The sequence below is a fragment of the Spermophilus citellus genome (genome assembly GCF_964194105.1).
Source record: "Spermophilus citellus genome assembly, chromosome: 1".
Taxonomy (NCBI): Eukaryota; Metazoa; Chordata; class Mammalia; order Rodentia; family Sciuridae; genus Spermophilus; species Spermophilus citellus.
In genome coordinates, this window is record NC_138182.1 from 246,482,509 (window position 1) to 246,505,532 (window position 23,024).

Below are 23,024 nucleotides of genomic sequence, written 5' to 3' on the forward strand. Positions count from 1 at the left end.
AAATATATATTCCAAAGGCACACCCCGATGCCCACCTTCTCCAGCCACACCCTACTTTACTTCAGTTACCACTAAACCCCATGGTAGGGTGGGGCATTAATTCACTGATTGGGTTAAGCTGTCATAACCCAATCATATCACCTCTGAATGTTCTTACGTTATCTCACACATGAGCTTTTGGAGAACACCTGATATTTAAACCATAACAATTTGTGATCTTTAAAAAAATAACACAACAAAACCCCTTAATATCTAGGGAGAAAATATCTTCCATCCAAAAAATCATAGCAGGTATAGGTCACATATCTTTCTGAATTGCAGAAATGTGTACTTTTATGACTGATGCAACGCAGCTACTTTGATACATTTATATTTATTCCTTTTTTTACATTTATAATTACTCTTATTAGTTAATACATACTAAATTATTGCAATATTGTTAATGAATTGTTATCTTTCTGTGATGAGGAGGTGGTATAATTATTACATCTATACTAATAGGTGATATAAAATATCTTAACAAAACATTTCAGGTTAAAAAAATGAATACAGAAAGTAACAAAATAAATATCGATTTAATTTTAATTAAGAAATTAAGTTTCTTAATCCAGCTTAAGAAATAAGACTTTTCAGATGTTATTTCTTTCATCACTTGACAAATGTAAGCATGGTTTAAAAATTTTAACCATACTTTATATTTTATTAAATTTTCATGTGTCTTTAAGGAATATGTAGTATTATTTTATGTATTTTTAACTTTGTATAAATGATCACATCCTATGAACTTTTTCCTATTTAACTATGTATTTTAATGTTTTTCCATGTCACCTTGGTTTTTAAATTTTCATTGCTATAATTCAATAGTGTGAAAATAGTTTAATTTTTTCATTCTATCCCTTATTGATGGTCATTAAGGTTGGTTTACAATTTCTTTTTGTCCATAAAAATAACAAGCATAATAAGACAAATAAGTTCTTTTGGTGGGTTTTTAATTTGTAGATAGAGCAGTGCCCCACTCCCACCTCACTCTCACTGGCAGCCCCTATGTTCAACCACTCATGTGTGAAGTTCTTCTTTTAAATTAGCACACTCGCTGGGCATGGTGGTGCATGCTTTTAATCCCAGTGACTCAGGAGGCTGAAGCAGGAGGATCAAGAGTTGAAAACCAGCCTCAGCAACTTAGTGAGGCACTTAGCAACTCAGTGAGACCCCGTCTCTAAATAAAATATGAGAAAGGGCTGGGGATGTGACTCAGTGGTTAAGTGCCCCTGGGTTCAATCCCTAGTACCAAAAAAAAAAAAAAAAAAAAAGCAGCACACTAATATTTTCTCACTGCTGTTATCACAAACATACACAATTTTGATAGCATATTGCTGCCCTCAAGATTTCCACATTACTATGATGTAAGTGGTCTTGTTTAATGAGATTCTCAACATTGGTCATTTTTTTTCTTGTTTATGTAAGCATGGAGATATAAAGCAATCAAGTCACAATTCTAATATTCTAATTTCTTACCTTCTTGAGGGTCTTTTAAAGCTGCTAATCTAAACCCACTAGTTGTTGGTAAAATCATATTGGTAGACTATGCATTTGTGTGTGCATGTGCACCCATTTATATTATGCACACACATATATTTACAGTTGGCTATTATTGTGGATTCAATATTCACCAACTTGCCCACTCACTAAAATTTATTTGTAACTCCAACAGCAATACTGATATTTCTTTTGCAGTCATGTGCAGGCATATACAGGACATCAAAAAGTTTGAGCTGTTACAATTTCCTGGCTGGGGTCAAACAAGGCGATGTTCTACCTTTCTGTTCCAGGTCTTGTACTGTCAAAAAGTATCTTGTTTTGCAGTCTTTTTAGTGCCATATTTTTTTTGCATTTTTATACATTTTGTTGATGATTTCACTGTTTAAAATGGCCCCCCAGTGTAGTGCTGACGTACTTCCTAAGTGTTCCTATCTGCCAGAAGGCCGGGATGTGCCTTATGGAGAAAATATATGTGTTAGAAAAACTTTATTTTGGCATGAGTCACAGTGCTGTTGGCTGAGTTCAATGTGAGTGAATCAACAATATATATTCAATTAAATATCTTGAGACAAAACACACATAAAACAAGGTTATGTATTAACCACTGGATAAAAATATTTTACCAGAGGCTCAGAGGGACCTAACCTTGTATTTCCACTGGTTTAGGATTGGTTTAGGATTCACTAATTCAGTGTGTGCAGTGACTTTATAGAACCTAACTACCATGAATAAGGAGAATTGACTGTATGTGAAAGAAAATATCAGAATGAATTCCACATTCTGAAGAAAAGCTATATTTTGTGAAATTTTATTTCATATGTACTTTAAAGTATGCTGACATATGTATGTGTGTGTAGTGAGGGGTCATTATTTCTTACTTTGGCTCATGGTAGAAATGTTTTTAAGTCAATGATCTCTGATAGTGTTTTAATTTAATCTTAATTTAAATTATTTTGGGAACAGAGGGTGTGTACGTCAATGAAAAGACTTTAGAGGCCCACTGAGTTGAGCTCTATAAATCATTTAACAAAAGCAAAGATACATACTAAAGTCTTAAATACTTTTCTAGAAATAAATAACGCATTTTCAAGAGTTACAACCAAATTTTTCCATCCACCTGCAGTCACCTCTCTTTAGAATCTTCAGCAACTTGGGGCTAGTCCATCTGAAAACTTCTAAATTTCTAAGGTGTCAGAGTCACTTCCGGGTTTGACTTCAGGTCGGTTCTGCTCCAAGTCAAGTGGACATAATTCTCCCAGGAGAGAGAGCCAGTAAGATTCTTTCCACATGATTTCTTGAGCATGAAAACAACCCTGGGGAAAATATAATCAGGGAAAAGAGAATGGGAAGATTGCATGAGCTCCTTAGAGAACAGCCTACTTGATGGTGATGATCTGCAACGCACTGGTTAGGTTGTTGGTGAAAGTTCGGAGCATATCAAATGTTATTCCGTTCAGCACTTGGAGTCAATAAAACTTAAATTATGCAAAAATTTTTTGTATCTCATCATTGAATCTCATGTTTCCTTATTATCTCCTTTTTAATATCCAATCCTAATATCCATTAAAAGAGATTTTGTTGTAAACCACTTAGATTACCCTAATAAAGACTGAAAAATAACCTCTAAAACTGGCACTATGGAGGTAATGGAAACAAACATGACTTGAAATTTGTATTTGATCAGTTGCATTCTCTTGCATCATCTAGACTTGCTTTATTCATAATGTGTTTCAGCCCATCAGAAAAGCACTGCCAAAATATTAACACAAGCTTTTGAAGGCTTGTTTCATTGCATTATATTGTATCATCTTTGGCATCATCTTTAAAGTTTGGTTTTTATGTTTCTTCTTAGGTAAAAATTCTTGCCCTGAAGGGATGTCATTAACACTGTCAGTGAGTAGGTGCTAAGAGATGCAATCTACTCTCTCTAAATTATATTAGCCAGTTTTATTGCCCTTTCTGCTGTAATTCCTGCAAACCCCCCCCCCCCCCCCCCCGTGTTGATTGGTTCTTGATGGACTTTGGCTCTTGATTGGTCTCTGCTAAGATGGAACAGTCCCTTTTTGTGCTGTGTTTAACATTAGATTGTAGTCCATGGAGTCCTCGAAATGCAGTAAAAACTAACTGAGCTTTTCTTAAAGCCTATTTCCTTGTTGGAAGGTTCCAAGTGATTTCCACAGACTCTCACTCAAGTCCCCCAAATTCTTTGGGGAGGCAGAACTTTCTGAGTCAGTAGCCCTTGCTAAAGTTTGTATATTTTAAGCAGGTGCCTCACATTCTAAAGAACTATAGCTAGAATAAAGCATGATTTTGAAATTTCCATTCTTAATTCTTCCTGCTTGGCCGCCTTGCTTACCAGATGGCTTAAATGTGTTGCTGTGTCACCGTTACGTTGACTCAGCTAGACTCTGACCTTAGATTTACCTCAAAGCACTCCAGCCAAAGGAAATAGTTAAGAAGGAGCTAGAGCAAACAAATAGGCCCACATGCCTTATATGTTTACTATAATCACCTGCTCAAATAGAGGGGCTGTTAGGACAACTAAGAATTCATTTTGCATTAATAAAAATATTCCTGATGATATCTAATAGCAAAAGTAATTCTGACTTGGAACAGAGGTTGCCTGAAGGGAGATGAACTGGGTGCCTAAAGTAAAGGGGAGGGAGAAAGAAGGGTGATTTACATTTCACCGAACACTCTGTCGTATGATGTATGTGTACTATCTATTCAAAAATATGAAATACAGAGAAAAGTAAATGTCAATTAAAAAAGGCAAGAGAAAAAGAAATAAGTAGTTCTGTCTAGTTACTTTGAATGAAAGGGTAGCATAGGCATACTGTTTTTTTTAGGAGATTTTTTCCCCCTATTGTTATGTGTTTAGTCTTTCTGAATCTGAGATAAACCTTGGTGGAATACTTGGATGAATTTAGGTAAAGTTGATAAAATTTAGGAAAAGAATTCTGTTTTTCCTCATTGGCAGCACCAAGGCAGTTGCCATTTTGGATCTCAGATTTCACTCAGGCATTTACCAAATAATCAGAGTCAGAAGAAAGCTAAAGACCATCATTTAGAGAGAAAGCTGATGCTGAGGGACCATGTTAAGAAGCATTCAAGGTTACACAGAGATGTAAGAGCTGGGTATGATTCCAGAAAGGGAGGTGATTTTGCTAATAGAGTCACAGCTGGTGACTTATTCAAATAGAAAATGGGATTCATGATTTCGTTGGTGAATGTGGGTATATATTACAGGTAAAATTTGGTTCCAGTGTCAGAAAAGCCCAAACCCTTTTTTTGTATTAAATGAAGAACACAAAATACCACCCAATCTCCCTTTAGCACTGGAGTAGGCATTTGGATGGGAAAGGACACGTTTTATGCAGTAATGATCATCTTAATAGTCCTGCACCCAGTAGGACTACTAGTTTTTCTCTTTGTTCCTGTCTATTTGCTTTTGTGCTCTTAGGAAATTAGGAATAGAAACAGCAAGGACTTTTCACGAGTGGAGGGTAAAAGGCCTGTTTCCAAGGTCTCTGAGGAACCAGTTATTTGGGAAATCCTATATTGGGATTTTAGTTGAATCAAATCCAAATGTCCTTCTGAGGCTAGTCCAAGAAGCATGTGACAGAATGCAATTGTGTTGTTCTAATATAGATATATATCCTGATTCTTAAGAAATAGGAATCTTAACATCCAGGGCCTTAAGCTACCATGGTTTTTAGCATTAGAGCTGTACTGGGTTGGGCCCATGGATGGGGCTGTGGTATGGGCCATTGTATTAGTGAATAATACAACTTTACTCATATTCCATAAGAGCCTCTGAAGCCATTTCCCTGACTTTGGGCTTGTGTCCCTGAATTATTGTGACTGCTAGAATGAGCTTTAGAAGTTGTATTTTTAATCTTGTTAGTATTGCTCAAAGAACTATTGCCTTTAGTATGAAGTCAAAATCTCTCAGCAAGGCTTACAAAACCCTCATGAGCCAATCCCCACCAATAGTCGAGCCCCATTTGCTACCATTCTCCTTGGACCTGAAAGTCTCTGTCTCTGAACTGCTTGTAACTCTTTGAACAGGGACTGTGGCCTCTCAGGTCTCTGAAACCCAGTCATCGGCAGTTGCAATATACTGCTCTCTCCTTATAAAAAATCATTTCCTGCTTGTGTTTGATATTTCAGTTTGAACATCATTTTATCCATTATTTATTCATCAAAAGATTTTTATCAAATAATAATAAAAAGATTTATTCATCAAAGATTATTATCACCATGGATTAAGAGGTGTAAAGTATGCTTGCAACGTTGTGAAGTTTTAGTCAATGGTTGAGAGGTACATAAAAAGATAAGTGGGTTGTTTAGAGGTCTGTGAACAGGTCACATAAGATGTTGAAAAGGAACAGAAAATATTCGGATCACTCCTTTGATGAAAGCCCCCACCCCCAGTTAGTATTCTTGGATTCACTAAACCTGCCATACACTCACATCATTGGAATCCTAATCATCAGTTTATTTCCTTTTCCAGTGGGACCTACCCATGTCAATAATTTCTTAATCTCCATCCCTATAGCATTATTGGCATAGTGCAGGTACCCCAAATGTTTACTTTCTAAGCAAATAAATGTAGGAACAATTAGACCCAACAAGTATTGAAATCCAGTATAATCCAGCCAATCATAGAGAGACTGGACTAACAGGCCAGATTTACCCATAATCTCAAATCATGAATGAGGAGTATTCAAGAGGAAGCCATTCTGCAGAGAAGAGAATGGGATAGGTGCCAGAAAGATGTATAAACAATAAAACTAAGGGCCAAGAAAGAAGACGACGGAGACAGGTGCTGGTTCAGTTCTTGAAGTCAGGAGAGCTAGCCACGTACCAGCTGGACTTCATGTAGGGGAGAGTTCCATGTTCCTAACAAGAGTTCCTGTTTCCCTCCTCACACAATCTCCACTTTTTTTCATTTATATATTTATTTTAGTGAGCTTAATTAGGTCTTTGTTTCATGTAACCTCAAGAAATTCAACTTACATGTTATTAATGTACTGAGGTCCTTAGAAAAGCACAAAGAACAATCAGCACATAATTCCTGAACTCATAAAGATACATTTAGCTATTAACTGAAGTTCAATTAACTGTCACATGCTTACATTTTAAAAATACTTCTGAATTGATTAAAAATCATGAAGAGTTTGTTTTTCATGTTATCTGAAAATGAAAATGACCTAGATTATGACAGTCAAAAGAAGGGATAAAATGAATCAATTATTTGCATTCTTTGACATTATTTCTTTATTTGTTTGGGTTTAAATGACCTAAACGAGTGTTCTGAAATATCTCCCAGGAAATTTAAGCAATCCTAACTCATAGGAGTAGGAACATCCAAATCTCTATAATTATTTAGTCATTCTAGTAAATGGCAGCCTGACCTAAAAACAGTTGGGAAAACTTTGAGTGCAAGCTATGAAAATAAAACATCCTATTACAGTCACAAGGTCAGATGTATAGGGATACTAGTAAAACCAATATGCTCAAAGAAAAAGAATAAACTTAAACTGATTATCTTAGAATTCAAGTTTAGATAAACATAAATTCGTAATTATACAAAATTTTTCTCATTATTCAAAGCTGAAAACAAATATTTGGAGGCATTCCAAGGATTTCTTAAATTTTTGGTAGGGTTTATAAAAAAAAAGAAATCTCTTTCCTGGTTTTGGGAGAGCACAGCTGTACATGCTATGCTTAATGGCACTTTATCTCTCATTTTATAATATATCTCCTTCTCAGTTATGTTCTTTTGTTCTTATGTTAATGGTTTTATTATTGATGTGTCATTTATTTTAAGTCATGCCCAATTCCTGTTAAGAAATCAGAGGCTTGAATAATGAATAAATGGAAGGTATTTCCCTCTCCTCTGGTTGTATTGACGAACCTCTTACAATTTACATTCCTTTGGGTCCGAACTGAACTCCCCAGTACATAAAGCAGACAGGAAAGTCTCCAAATGTTGGTACAGGACACTAGACTGTTTCCTGGGGGCAGTAGACATTTGTTGTTCTTTCCCTACAGAATATTTTAAACCGTGTACTATCACAATTAAGGGTAATACCAAGGATGGTGACCAGTTTTATTAGTGATAACAAACACTTATTATCAATAAATGTTTTATGCTTAGTAACAAATATTTCAAACAGGTAGTTCATATATTCCCCCTTATTGGGAACGCAAGCCATGGCCCATGAAGGATCTTAGAGATGGAATTTAAAATTTCCTTCCAAATTAATGTGCTGTAATTCAATTCTAAATTTGGACACTTTAAAAAATTCACTTTGGAAATGTTCGTATACCGTTGGAATCTTAAGAAGAAAAGTGGCAGGGATGAGTGAGGTATGCAAAAAGGATGTGCCATTAACGAGCGCTCAAAGTACGTCAGAGTTCCTTGGTGTCACCCACTCTCATTGGGGACAGATGGCCTTACTGAAGCTCTGTATTCTTCAACATTCTTGGCTTTTTAATTCCAAGATCCTCTTTTCCATAGAATTTGTTGCTATGCTTTAGTAAGGGATGTACACTACTTATGTTTTGTTTTTGTTTTGTAAGAAAACATTGTGAGCCTTGAACCAAGAATTATACCATTTGAAATGGAGACACACCACCTTTTCACATTGAGCTTTCTTTGGGTGAGCCAAGACATATTCTGATCATGCTGATTTTATTGATTGATTGTACTGGGGATTGAACCTGAGGTTCTTATTAAGTTGCTGAGGCTGGCCTCTAATTTTGAAATCCTCCTGCCTCAGCCACCTGAGTAGCTGGAATTAATAGTCCTGTGCTGTGCTGATTTTTGAATGCTTAAGCTAAGGAGAGGAAGAAGGTAAAAAAATGTCCCAGGTCTTAAAAAAAAAATGATTCACATACAACTGAGAAAACGAAACAATAAAACATTTTGAACATGGGTGGTTATTGTATGTTATAGGATTATTCTTAATTGTTTTAAGTGATATGATTTTTAGCTTTTTATTTTTTGTGTGTGGTACTGGCAATCAAACACAGGGCCTCCCATGTACAAACACTGTACCAATGAGCTACATTCCTGGGCTCTAGCTACTTTTTAAAAGAGTAATTATTATATAGAAATGCATGATGAAATATTTGTGGATAAAATCTGAGATTTACTTTGAAATAATGTGTAAGGGAAAGAAGATGGGGATACAACTCACCTTTAATTGTTGATGCTGGATCCTGGGTATATGGAAACTCATTGTCAAATTTGTCTGCTTTTATATGTATTTTAAATGTTTTATAACAATAATTCAAAAAAAAGGGAAAGGATTTAAAAATGCTCTATAGATGAATTAAGAACTCTTTTTTCCTGTTGTCAACTCAGGTCTTAGACATAGTAGTAACTGTATCATTGAGTAGAGAGAGGAAAAAGACCAGGCCTAGAGTTGGTTTGGGGATGGTGCGATTGTACTTATCTTAGTGATTTTGTGTAACTGTGTATTTGGTCATATGTGTAAAATGTCATCGCTTAAGTGAAAATTTGAAATATATAAAAAAGTTTTATAATATTTACACCATTTTTAGATTAGTACATTAAATCACTCATATTTATTATCCCTTTTATTAATTTGTGTAATTGTATAATAGCAATTGAGACTTGGAAATATCTTTTGTACTCCATTTATTATCAGTTCCATCAGCAAACTTGCAGGTAACATTTATTATGTTTGCTTAACCACTGAAAAAAAGTATTAAGAAAGATTGAACAACTTTCCTAATATTCATTGTATCTAGGAGCATAGGCAGAAACTAAGAACCTGAAAGTAACTTTTAGTTCTCAGTTTACCAATCTCTTCATGTTATCCTAACATTCTCATGAATTTTAGTCACAATTTTTAATTCTTACTCTAACAAAATCAAATACTTTAAAACTTAGGCATCATGGAACAAGTTCAGATAATGAAGTGCCAACTGGATTTTGGCACTGTTCTTCACATATTTGTCATCAAGAGTCAAAAGTAATAGGAAAGAACTTAGGCAGATGAAAGCAGTTTGGTTTCACAGAAACGGAATTGACATTGTACAGTCAGTGCTGTGGAATTCTGAATTCTGCCACTACAACTATCACTACCATCCTCTCTAATCAGTTTCAGCAGACACGTTGGGCTGAATTAACATCCGGAAATCTTCTACTACAATGAAACTAAATAGTTCTGCTTACGTCTACAGTGTTTAGTCATAGCTCATGTTTATTCTTTTTACGTTCTGAAACTATTATACATGGTCTGTCACTGAATTACTTTTAATTAATGTCCCTGTGTTGAGCTTTGCCAGGAAGCCTGCCCAACCTTTGACCAACTAACATGGGGCCAGGAGGTATTTTGGAGAGAATACTGGATGGGTTTTGTAACAAGGGTTTTCAAAGTCAAAGTTTTAACCACATTCTCTTTTTCTGTCTCACTGACTTTTAGTAAAAGATGGTTCCTTTATAAAATTTTTAAAAATCTTTTTTAGTTGTCAACGGATCTTTAATTTTATTTATTTATTTATTTATATGTGGAGCTGAGGATTGAACCCAGGGCCTCACACATGTCAGGCCCTGCAATTTCTCTGTTATGTTTTATTTCAGTTTCCTAACCGATTGTGAGCTCCCTTTTGGTCCAAATGTCACCAAGTTCGCATAATTGCCAAGGAAAACATATTTTAGATTTCAGTTGGAGCTATGAATGCATCTGTGTGTATAGACTGAGAAGGAGTTCACAATTTCTGTTAAGGAGGAGTTACTACTTTACCTAGAATAGAGGTGAAACTTTTTACTATATTTGAGATCTTCACAGGTTGGAATAAAGATCCTCAAATTCATGACAGAATCAGTAGTTACTATTTTTGCAGGTATAGTTTATTTCTCTCTCTTCCTACTCCACTCTTTCAGTACCATGTTGGTAAAAAATTTCATAGGGATATTCTTTCTTAATGTCAGGAGGTAAAATTGTGGGTATGGAATAAACAAAATCCGAAGAATATTTTGCTGGCTAGTGACTTTTAGGTAATCTTACAATGTTATACCAGTTTCTATGTTGTGGTAATATGCAATTGCTTTAGGAACAAATCAGCTTGCTGGTGGCAGCCCTGCCAAAGTCATGGTCAGATAGTACCCTGAGCTTTTTCCTTGAATCCAGATAATTGCTATTGACATTAAGGAGTTTCTGTCATTTTCAGTGAAAAAGTCTAAAGAAAAAGGAAAAATGTATAATGATGACATGTCATAGTTACAGAGCTCCCCCTTTCCACTGTGGTGCTCATTACAATAACAGAAATATTAATTCTTGCCCATCATACAATGAGATAAAGACAATAATCATCAGGGTTATAAATGGAAAATTCTATTTGATGAATAAATCAGTCTACAGGTAATATCCCTTAGAAAAATAGAAGAGAGAGAGAAATCAAGAATAGAAAAAAAATTCAAACTGTGCCCAAGTGATTGCTTCAGAGTGTATTCATCTTACATTTACTCCCCCCCTCCTTTTTTTTTTTTTTTTGCACCAAGGATTAAATTTAAGGTGCTTAACCACTGAACTACATTCCCAACCTTTTTTACTTTTTATTTTGACAAGTTCTTGCTAAGTTGCTTAGGACCTTGCTAAATTGCTGAGACTACCCTGAAATCTTGTAATCTCTGGGATTACAGTAGTGCCCCACCACTTCTGGTTCCTCCATTTGCCCTTTGAGACACCAAGACCCTCCCCCAGTTGTCAGTTGGAACAGACAAGCAACAACAACTCTGGAGTGTGGATCTAGTGACAGAGTGACTCTTAATCCTTCAGTGGTGATGTTGCTATTAGAAGTCAGACCCCAACCACAGACATATAACTTGGTCTATGGAAAATAAATCCAAGAGCAAGTCTTTTTTATTCCTAAGTTTTTTTTTTTTTTTTTAACATAGAATTAGGTCTTCTTGATTGAAGGGATCTATGCACTTTAGAAAATGCTTAACTTCCTATTGATTAACTCATTTATTGAATGATAAAGTTGATTCTGATGGATCCAGTGTTGCCATCTATACATTTTGCACCCAAATGATAAGGAATAAACCAGAAAAAACAATGCCCATGTGCTCAAATACATGTTAATAGACCCAAGTTCCCATTAGTCATCATGGAAAATAAAACTACTGTTTGCACAAGTTTCCACCAAGTATTAAAAAATAGAATATGAAATGTTTATTAAACACCTTTCAGACACATATTAGCATTCATATTAATATTAACCATGGCTCAATAAACTCGAACCACAAAGAAATATGTCATCTGTAGAGCATTTAAGCTCAGTAATTGGGTCGCAAAAATACTAAATGGAGACACAAACTCACTTGGAAATATTTACTTTTATTTAAAGCAGAATTCTCAAGTGCCTCTCTGCTTTCTGATTTCATTCAGGACAAGAATGAAAATACTGAAATGTGGCAGAATTTCTGACAGAATGAAAGCCAAGAATCACTGAAAACAGTGTTGAGATTTCCGGTTTAATTTCTAGGACAAAGAGATCCATTGTTGGTTTATATCATCTCTGCTGCATGGATATCCAGATAAATAAAAACTGTTGACCTCGCAGGGTTACCTGGTATCCTATCTTGGCTCCGATTTAGCACGTTCCTCACAGTATGGTGTTGGGATAAATCCAACCTTTCTTTACTACAATGGCTCCTAATCATTCCCAAAGGAAGGACTGGAAAATATTTGGAATTTTTCTTCTATACTTTCATATTAGTTTATTCTGAGAGCACTTACCATTTGTATTTTGGATCATATGTTAGGTAAAAAAATACAAAAGAGTCATTTAACTACTTTTTTTCCCCTAAAGAGCAATATCATATTTTTGTTAGTATAGTGTTTGTTTTATTTTGCTTTGACACGTGGCTTTTAAAGAAATTGTCAGTCTTTATCTTTGGATTTAAGTACCTAATTCTAGGGAATAAAAGGAAACACCAAAGTATGACTTTTTCATATTATGAATTTAATTGCTTTTCATGGTTAATCTTTTTATGGCATTTTCATCTCATTATTATATACAAATAATATGTAACACAAGGTATCAATTTTATGAGTTTATGACAAAATTCATTAGTATTCAGGTTTCACTTGGCACTGTCACAATTGCCATTTCTTTTCTTCTAACCTTACTTCATTCTTATGCTTGAATGGAGGAAAAGAAGCATTCGTTAGCTGCCAATACTCTCCTATCAGATGCCATACACAGTCTCATTAAATATGATAAAGAAGGAGCTGGAAAAGGAAAGAGAGATTATTAAATCTAGTTAAGGAATGGCACCTGGTTCTCTGCTGTCTTAATTTGTTTGGGGCCATCATACATTGAATAGATATTATTATTTATTTGTTTCTGAAATTTGTGTCTAATTTTATTTTGACATTTAACTGTATCTTATATGTGGCTATATCTTTCAAGTCTCCTTTTTGTGTGTGTGTGTGTGTGTGTGTGTGTGTGTGTGTGTGTGTGTTTTGCATAGCCACTACCCGTGTCAAATTCTAGCACCTTATACTTTAGAAAGGATCCACAGCCTTCTAGCGGGGAATGTAACAGAACAGCAAACTCAGGTGACAATCTTTAAGATAGTCTGAGAACAAGCTGACCTGGAAGAGACAGGGCTAAACATATAAACCCTTTTGTGGTCAACTTGCTGACCATTGGACTTGTACCTTGGGCTACTACTACTCAATTGCTATGTCTACTCCCTGCATCTCTGCCATACCTGATTTCGGTAGGAACTCTGCACTAAACTGAAAGCTCCTGGTTTAACTCCCACTTGGCAAGTAGAAATAACTGTTCTTTCATGTTCCACATTGACCTCTATCCCTGGTATTTACTCTCCATTTGTACTTTCTAGCATCCTTTTTCTCTGGGTCCATTTCGGACAACTAGCATTTTTACAACAAGAGATTCAATTTCCATGACAATTAACAGTGAGAACCATGGAAAAAAATTGGCTCATCATGACACCCAGGTATCAGCCACCAAGTGGATTATTGTGTACTGATTGATTTGTCTTCTAGGTACAATGTTTGTTCTCTTTTCTGAGATGCTCACCAATTATGTTTTTAGAAATGCAAATTGGTTTCTCTGTTGGAAGGGAAGGTGAATGGCATTAAAGAATGCTTTTTAATTCCCATGAGTTCTTAGAATGATTTCTAGATATATTAGAAGAATCTTTCAGGTTGCAAGACATTTTACAGGGTACCTGCTTATTATGTTCTGGTACAATCTATTTTAAGGAGATAAAATCAGTTCATACCACATCAACACAAAATCACCTTCATTTTTTTTCTCTTTAAACTTTCATATTAATGGGTCTCAAAATTCTGTGACAGATTTTTTGGTCAAGTTGTTTCCAACAAAAAGTACTAGTATTAGTTTTAAAAACTAACAACTTAAAACTGCCACACACAAAAAACAAATGGTCCACAAAACATTCTCCTTTCCTTCCAAAGGTTTTATGATGCATTGTTATCATTAACCAGTCTTTTACAATTAAACTTAAATGGCCAATTGAGACAAACTGTTCTTCCACTTAAAACTGAGGTGGCAGGTATTAGGAGTAATATTCATTTAGCCCTCTGAGCTTTCTGGGCAGACTTGGTGACCTTGCCAGCTTCAGCAGCCTTCTTGTCCATTGCTTTGATGACACCCACAGCAACTGTCTGCCTCATATGCTGAACAGCAAAATGACCCAGAGGAGGATAGTCCAAGAAGCTCTAGACACACATAGGTTTTCCTGGAATCATATCAATGATGGCGGCATCACCAGATTCAAAGAATTTAGGACCATCTTCCAGCTTCTTACTAGAATGGTGATCAATTTTTTTCTTCCAGCTCAGCATACTTTCAAGCAATGTGAGCTGTGTGACGATCTAGTACAGGGGCATAGCCAGCCCTGATTTGGCCTGGATGGTTCAGGATGATCACCTGAGCAGTGAAATCAACTGTTTCTCTTGGTGGGTCATTTTTGCTGTCACCAGCAACATTGCCATGATGAGCATCTTTGACAGACACGTTCTTGACGTTGAAGCACATTGTCTCCAGGAAGAGCTTCACTCAGAGCTTCATGGCGCACAGCTTCAGTTGTGACATTGACTGGAGCAAAGGTGACCACCAGGCTTGAGAATACCAGTCTCCACTTGGCCCACAGGGACAGTATCAATACCACCAATTTTGTAGATATCCTGGGAGGGCAGATGCAAAGGCTTGTCAGTTGGACGAGTTGGTGGCAGGATGCAATCTAAAGCTTCAAGCAGTGTGGTTCCACTGGCACTACCATCTTTACAGGTGATTTTTCATCCCTTGAACCAAGAGTATAAACTCTTGGCTCCAACATGTTGTCACCATTCCATCCAGAAATTGGCACAAATTCTACTTTGCCAGAGTTGTAGCCAGTTTCCTTAATGTAGGTGCTGACTTCCTTAACAATTTCCTCATACCTCTTCTGACTGTAGGGTGGTGTGGTAGAATCCATTTTGTTAACACCAGAAATTATAAGCCAGAGGGTTTGCTCACAGGTCTGCCCTTTCTTGGAGATACCAGCTTCAAATTCACCAACACCAATAGCAACAATCAGGACAGCACAGTTGGCCTGAGATACTCCTGGAATCATGTTTTTGAGAAAGTCTCTGTGTCTTGGGGCATCAATGATAGTCACATAATACTTGCTGGTCTCAAATTTCCACCGGGAGATGTCAATGGTGATACCATGCTCATGATCAGCTTTTAGTTTACCCAAGACCCAGACATACTAAAGGAGCCCTTTCCCATCTCAGCATCTTCCTTCTCAAATTTTCCAATGGTTCTTTTGTTGATCCTACCATTTTTGCAGATCAGATGGCCAATAGTGGTGGACTTGCCTGAATCCACATGTCCAATGACAAGGATGTTGATGTGAGTCTTTTTCTTTCCCATTTTGGCTTTGATTTAGTGGTAGTTTTCAGGACACCTGTGTTCTGGCAGTAAACCTGTTGCAGACAAAAAAAGTCACTTTTATTTTTGTATTCTTTATTTTTATATCTTACTGGTCAGTAAATGAGGAATCACATATAGTTTGTGGCATTTTGATGTTTGGCTCTTCATCTGTCTCTTCCCTTCTCTGTGCTGGTTGTTCTGTTCTGCTTTTGGCTTCATAGTAATTATGCTTTTTAATCTCTGGTATCTTTTGAAAGCAGACAGGTCATAGACACGTCAGTGCTTTAGGAGGAAATTGCCAAAGAAATGTTGCTTTTAACTTTTCCTTGTTCTAACGTGGTCCTTGATCCTTAACTTATCTCCCAGTTTTGACCCATCTGCTATCCTTAGGATTTAGCTGCTAGTCTTGCTTTCCTCCGCTTGGCATCCTTTATGACTAACATGTGACTGACCCTTTGACTCTTTTCAATCTTTGTCACGTGGGTGAGATTTTCTTCCTGCCATGTTCCCAGCTCCTGAGACTCTAAAACTTGATATAGTTTCATTTTCTGGCTCAGAAAATCTTGATCCTCCATGACGGGGCTTCTTAGTGGGATGCTGATGATTCTACATTTCCCTCTCTGGTTCGCTCTTTATCTTTCTCTTCCCAGCTCTGCTCTCCAAGAGCTTGAACTCCTTATGGTCTATTGCTCAATTTCTCTTGCCTTCTGGTTTCTATATGGGTTTAGTGATGCTGGAGATTAGCAGCCAGGAGGTAAGAGTAAGTGAAGTATTTATCAGTACTTATTCTCCTCATTTCTTCTTGCCCGTTTGGGCAGTGGCCATCTTATTTTACCTACAGTCACAGCTATTTTACTGAAGTGGCTGTTCTCTTGATTTTCATTGGGAAACATGATCCTTTCTTTGTCTGGGGATTAGGGGAGGTAAAGACTTTTCATTGAGAGTTTGTCCTTGAATGTTTTACCTTATTTCATTGCTAGTCTTCACCTGGTCCACACTTTCATAATAGTCTCACCATTAAAATTTCTTCAGTTAACCCTTTGGTTATACCATTTGTTTCTTGCTGGATTCTTGACCAGGACTTGGGCATTAAGAACAGCACATGAAGCAAGTGTAATCAATGGTAATAGGTCTTTATAGATGTGATTATCATTTTAGGGACAGTGATGTGACAGTCACAACATATGTCTCAGAGTTATATGTACATATATCCCAGACAGATGGAAAAAGAGGTATTGGTGAGGAAAGCACAGACTGAGGAGTAAGAAGAGCTAGGTTTTTCTCTTTGAGGGGATAAGATTTTATGATAGATACATTGACATGTCCTGTTTCTCTTTTGTTAAAGTAGTTCTCAGAGTGACAGGCTATAGAACTGGCATAGGAAAGCTTAGAGCAGAAGAGGAAGCATTGTGTCTGAACCTTGATCAGCAAGTTCACCTAGAGGGGACCTGAACGGTTTTCTTCCTTTCTTGATAATGAATGTCCATTGTACTGGAATCTACTCATGAATTGTATTTCACACTGTGCACCTTTGGGGATTGGCTCTCTCTCCTCTACTGAAGTAGAGACAGAGAAGTGGGAAAAGCTCTTTCCATTACAGGTAAGAGGGTTGCAGCTTGATAGTATGTTGAAGGTACAACAGCGCCATTTCTGACAGTACTGTAGACTAGTGGCTCAGTGGTCTTAAAATTGATTTTACTTGAGTTTGGTGCTAGGGATTGAAACCAGGGCTTTGTGCATGCTAAGGATATGCTTTACCACAGAGCTAAACCCAAGTCTAGGTTCTGTGCTTTCTAAGCTGAACAGGAAGAAGTGCCTATGGGCATGTACCTAGTGAGGAGCAGTGACAAAGGATGCTGGGAGTTTTTGTAGTGCCACAGGTCTACAGGAACAACAGAAGAGGTGGAGACCAGTAAGAAGCCAAATAATCCTCACATGCTCTCATTTTCTATGGAGGACTCCTTAGTGATGTGGCAATGGTGTCAAATTTCAACTCAACCTAATAGGTGGTTTACCAAAATACTGCCTTAAGCAACTGGGTTACAATTCTCACACATTGCTGCACCTTTAAAGCCCATCAGATTACAGGAAATTAGGGATATTCAATCACTGTGTGCAGACTCTGGTATGGTTTTGGTCAAAAACACTGAGCTACACAGCCAAAATTAAGACTAGAATGTAGGAATTATCTAGTAAATTATTCTGTGCCAACAGACAAATGGGATTATTCTGGATCTAAGTTGATTTTTTTTGGCTTGTGCAGGCAATCTGAATTGGCTGTTTATGGAAAACCAAAGTTAGCAGAAGATTGTAGGCTTTTAGACAAGGACTATTATTACCAGAATAAAATGGAATCATATCCAGGGAAATCATGAATTCCCTTATGTTTCAGCTGGGATTGGAAAAGAAGGATGAAGAACAATATATATGCCATTAGTTTTGGGACTGAGCAGTTAAATACTGAGAGAAAATCAGGGTTAAAAACATGTTTCATGTTCTAAAATTTTAGAACATAGAGATAATTAATAATAATAAATATTCATCTTTATGCCTATTCCAATTGAAATGGTTGATGATACAGATCCAATTTGCCAGATTTTTGCTCTGTTCTGAACAGAGAACATTTCAGACAGGTCTGTCTGTTCTTTCCCTGAGTTACATCCATACCCTCTATATTTCTTCATTTGTGTTGTACCCAGTAAAGAACTATACAACTCTCACTCATGGTGAACAAAACTATTACTTAATGGAATCTTTCCACTGTGAAAAAAATGTATTTCAATTGGCTTAAAATAATACTAAACGCTGAAAGCCAAGTACATGATCTCTGACCCTGCTGGTGTTTAAGATATCATGCTCTTCATACTTTCTGGTGAGAGTCTTAGGCCTGTCTCTGAAGAGGGGCCAAATGTAAATAAATTCATAGTGTTTAGATCAGGGTTTTGCCAATGTATATTATGTCTCATAAAAGCCCTTATTATATAACTTCCTTCTTAGGTTTTACAGAGTTCTTGTTTGTTGACATTCAGGGTGTGTCTAAAAAGTGTATTTTTGATTTATCCTACTCACCTAGGCAGAGTGCCCTGGACATTTGGGGATCTGGTTTATACTTTGTGGTTTATTTTTTTGTTGTATATTTCCTACATTTTGCTCATGTGCCCTTAGACTTCTTAGGAAAAGCTTGACAGCTCATTTTTATAAATCAATCAATAAGTAAGTAATACATCATGGATCAAAGGGCACGGCAGCAGCACTGCAGAGAGAATTATATTGTCCTAGGCACTTATGTACTTATAATGATGATATCCTTGGACTCAAGGCTTAACACATTTTTCATTGGAACTATTAGATTCCATATAAGATCAACAATTACAAGCGCTCTAGTCAAGATGACTAAAATTTAACGGGCTTCTTTTACAGGCTTTAGTGTTTTGTATTCTCCTGTCCTTCTCTTTAGCCTGACTTTTCTCTGTATTTCAGAATTCTTTGTTTGACTTCCAAAAGCTACTCTGTTTAATACCTCCTCAACCCAGAGGCATAACTGAAGAAGAATGAAACTTGGAATTCTTTAGTCTTTAAGGAGCCTCCCAGGAGCCAGGTCCAGCTTAGGACCCGGTCCACCCAAGAGCAAGCATGCCCAGCACTCTGCATGTTCCAGGCCAAACTTCAGAACCTCTAGTTCACAGGGGATTTTACCTTTTGTAATATCCGTCAAGTTTCCTGTGGGAAGAGAGGAGAAGCTTGATAAGGTTGCTCCTCAGGAGCTGTAATCCAGAATGTACCCTTTTAGCCATGGCTAGTCACCTGCCCTGTTTAGTACAGTCTCCCATTCCCCAGCACATTTTCTGACACAAAAGACTCACACAACATTTGTCGAATTCATGAATGAATAAATGAAAATTTTAAAAGCAGTTAGAAAAACCAATAATTTCATAAGTAATCTTAAATTTTGAAGTTATGATGATATTACCTATACTTCAAAGCAAAGTAAAAGGGCATTTTATGAATAAAGGAAAAGTGAATATAGAGAGATGGGGGAAGGCAAAGGCAGAAGAGAGAATAAACAAGGCTATAGCATTTATTCCAATAATGTGATTTTGATATGGTGCTATGCTTAGTTTTCTTCTAAATTGTCTTGGCATTTTCTTCCTACTTTAAATAAATAGTAATGAGTATGTATAGGTGAAATTAAGATCATTGAAATTTGTTCTAAAATCATCAGTATAACCTTCCCTTGGATTGCTGTATTCCCTAAGAATAAGAATATCAGCAGCAATAAAAATGGCTGACACATTTTGAGGGCTTACTCCATGTCAGACATGCACTAAGGGCACTAAATACACTATTGCACTGAATCCTGGTGACAACCCTGTAGCGCAGATTCCTTGGTCTCTCCAGTCTACAGATGGAACGAGGAAGCTTAAAGAAATTAAGTTCTTTTGCCCAAGATTATACAGCAAACATGTGGCATATTTGAACCCAGGAGGTCTTCTCGGATGGCCAGTGTCCTCAAAGCATACTTTAGGTGCCCACCACCCCCATTAGTATGGTCCCTTGGATTCTGAAATCTCAGGAGTCCTACAGCATACCTGGATGGCTGATATAGACTGAATATTTGTATTTCCCCCCAAGTTTATACATTGAAATCTTATTCTCCACTGTATGGTTGGCCTTTGGGAGGTGATTATGTTATGAGGGTAGAACCCTTATGCCAGGTTTAGTGGCCTCATAAATGAGAGTCTACAGAGCTCTTGTCCTTTCTACCATGTGAGGACATGGAGAGAAGATAGCTGTCTAGGAACTAGGAGGCCCGCTGTCTCCCCTGCCCTGAAGGCACCTTGATCTTGAACTTAAAATTGTTGTTTATAGGACACATTGGCTATGGTTTTCTGTCATAGCCGCTGCAGTGGACAAAGACAATGGGTTTTCATAATCTTATACCCTACGAAACTTGTCTGTGCTCTTCAGGGCCCTACTCTAAGGCATAAATTCTTGCTAATGAGTAAAGAGCTGAAAATGAGTAAATTTGTAATTATTCCAAGGAAATTCATTTATATATGTAACAGAGGTTCTCTGAAGACTGTGCTTTGCCCAAAGAATGATTCTACTCTTGAGAAGTTCAGACCCTTGGGAGATCTTTGGGGGAGGGGCATTAATTTGGTCCAGGCTGACTTTTCATTGACCTTCACATCACATTAAAAAGAAAAAAATTGATGTCTTTTTGGCTTATGCTCCAGGAAGAAGTGACAAGGGAGAAAGTGTTGAATGTTCCTTCATTATTTATAAGTAATTCTAGTCAGGCTCATTCATATGTATGTACTCATTTCCCCTTTTGGCTATGAGAGCACCTAGGAAAATTTTGGCCTGTGTCCCTTGGGGTTTCCTGGGAAGGAGGGCAGTTTGAAATAAGGGAGACTGCTTGCTGTTTTTGATTGACAGTTGTGCTGATGCAGCAAGCAAATGAGTTCCTTTGTAGGTGTGTATGTTCAGAACCAGTGCCCAAATTCTTCCTGTACAGGTATAGCTTGTGGATATGTGTGTGGATAGAGGAGAAAGGAGAGAGGAGGGGGAGGGAAGAACACATGAATTTAAAAACAACATGGATTTTTTTTTTCCAATTTGGAATTGAGTTTACATCTGTACCTTTAGGAGATATATTGGCAATAAGAATTTCTGTCTTGAATTAATTGATTTCAATTTTAACTGTATATTTAGTTCAATTGTCATGACATAAAAAGCACTAATGGTAGAAAGAACAGTGGTCTCTGCCTCTGAAGGCTTGGGATTCTGGATTTACCCTCCTGCATTCCAACTATGAGAACATGGGTGAGTTAATTCACCTCTCTAATATTCATTTAGGAGACCCTCTCTATTTGGACATCCTGTACTTCTATAATAAATAATCTGAATATTTGTTTTTAGTAATCATTTACTTCAAGAACCTTGCTACCTGTCTTAGGTTAGATTTTTCCATTTGAAGACCCCAGACAAAATTTCCTAAGCCAGTGATTTTTTTTCTTTTTTTATTTCTTCTTATTTTGGTATTAGGAATCGAACCTAAGGACACTTTTCCACTGAACTACAACCCCAGCCCTTTTAATTCTTTTTCATTTTGAGACAAGGCCTTACTCTGTTGTTTAGGGCCTCGTTAAATTGTTGAAGCTGGCCTCAAACTTGCAATACTCCTTCCTCAGTTTCTCAAGTGGCTGCGATTACAGACATCTTGAACTTGAACACCATATTTAGTTTAGGTCAGTGATTTTTTAAAGGAAGTGTCCTTGAGAAGACCTGTGAATGAGTGAATGAGAAGGATGAAAGAGAAGCCAAACCAAGGTAAGTCTCAGGCAAAGTCCTGCAGAATGTCAGCCTGCACCACAGGAGAGCCTGAGTGTTTATTGTGCCTGATTTCATGATAGGAGGCAAGGGAGCTGGAATTCCTACCTCTGCACCCATTGAAGGTCACTTTTTCTCCCCTGTTGCTCCACTTCTTAATTTCCTGAACTTTTGGTTTCTCTCAGGTATGCATGCCGAGGGACTCTATCAGCCTAAGTGCAGTTTTACTGAGAAAAGTAGGTGCTGGCTGTTGGAAGTGAAAGTATACCCAGGGAGGAGTGGTGCACAAAAGTGTTAGAGATTGGAAGAGATCTGGGTGGAGTACCATTCTGCTCCATTCTACCATACTTTGTGAGAATACTTGCGTGACATGACTAAGCTGCTATCAACACACACCAGAGAAAGATGATAAATAGCCATTTGAGGTAAATGCCATTGTCAGACCAAACCCATGCTTATCCTGCAGTCTGTTCGCAAAGTTTCAGGAAACATGGGAAAGACACCAACAATACCTGCCACTGTGTAGAACTCTGTTCCCCGTTTAGGTCAGTATAACATTTTTTTTCTTATTGCTTATAAAAGACAGCATCGGTGGGAAAGTTGTCTGCTCTTTTTGTGTGAGGTTCAGAATCTTATAAAGGAAAATAGTCTAAAAGGTAACAATATGAAGGGTCAAAACAAATGAACAAAAAGGTAACGGAGGGAAATCTATGCATACTCAAATGTTCTTCAAAGCAAATATATTTATATTCAATTTTCAGGCAATGGTTTAATTCCTTCCTCAGACATACTTATTTTTTTTTAATGAGCCACTTTATTTTCTTTCAAAACACCTACATACTTAAAATGTTTTCCTTATGAATCAATTTTTTATTTGACAGAAGTGAAGATACTTGTGCCCATAAAAAATGCCATGTGTTTTTGAAGTGTTAGAAAAAACAGCTCTTTGGCACTAAACAAAGCTGAGGCAGGAACGTAGGGGAGCAGCTGCAGAATGACAGGAAAAATGTAAGATAATGAGACATGTGAGAGAATGTATAATTTAACGTGGGGCCTTGAAGCAAATGGGGGGAGGAGGGACATAAATGAGAAAACAGTTAAAAATAGTGACGAAAATGACTTTAAATCCAATAAAACAGAAAATGAATCAATTAGTGCCTGAATGTTGGAGGAGGCATGATGTTGTGAAA

General features: G+C 37.0%; 1 pseudogene across 1 annotated transcript; it reads right to left on the reverse strand.

Moving 5' to 3' along the window:
- Positions 1-14,153: 14,153 nt before the first annotated feature.
- On the reverse strand, positions 14,154-15,501 carry LOC308642788 (elongation factor 1-alpha 1-like; annotated as a pseudogene). Its single transcript has one exon. The product of its transcript is annotated as an elongation factor 1-alpha 1-like (transcript).
- Between the last annotated feature and the right edge of the window lie 7,523 nt (positions 15,502-23,024).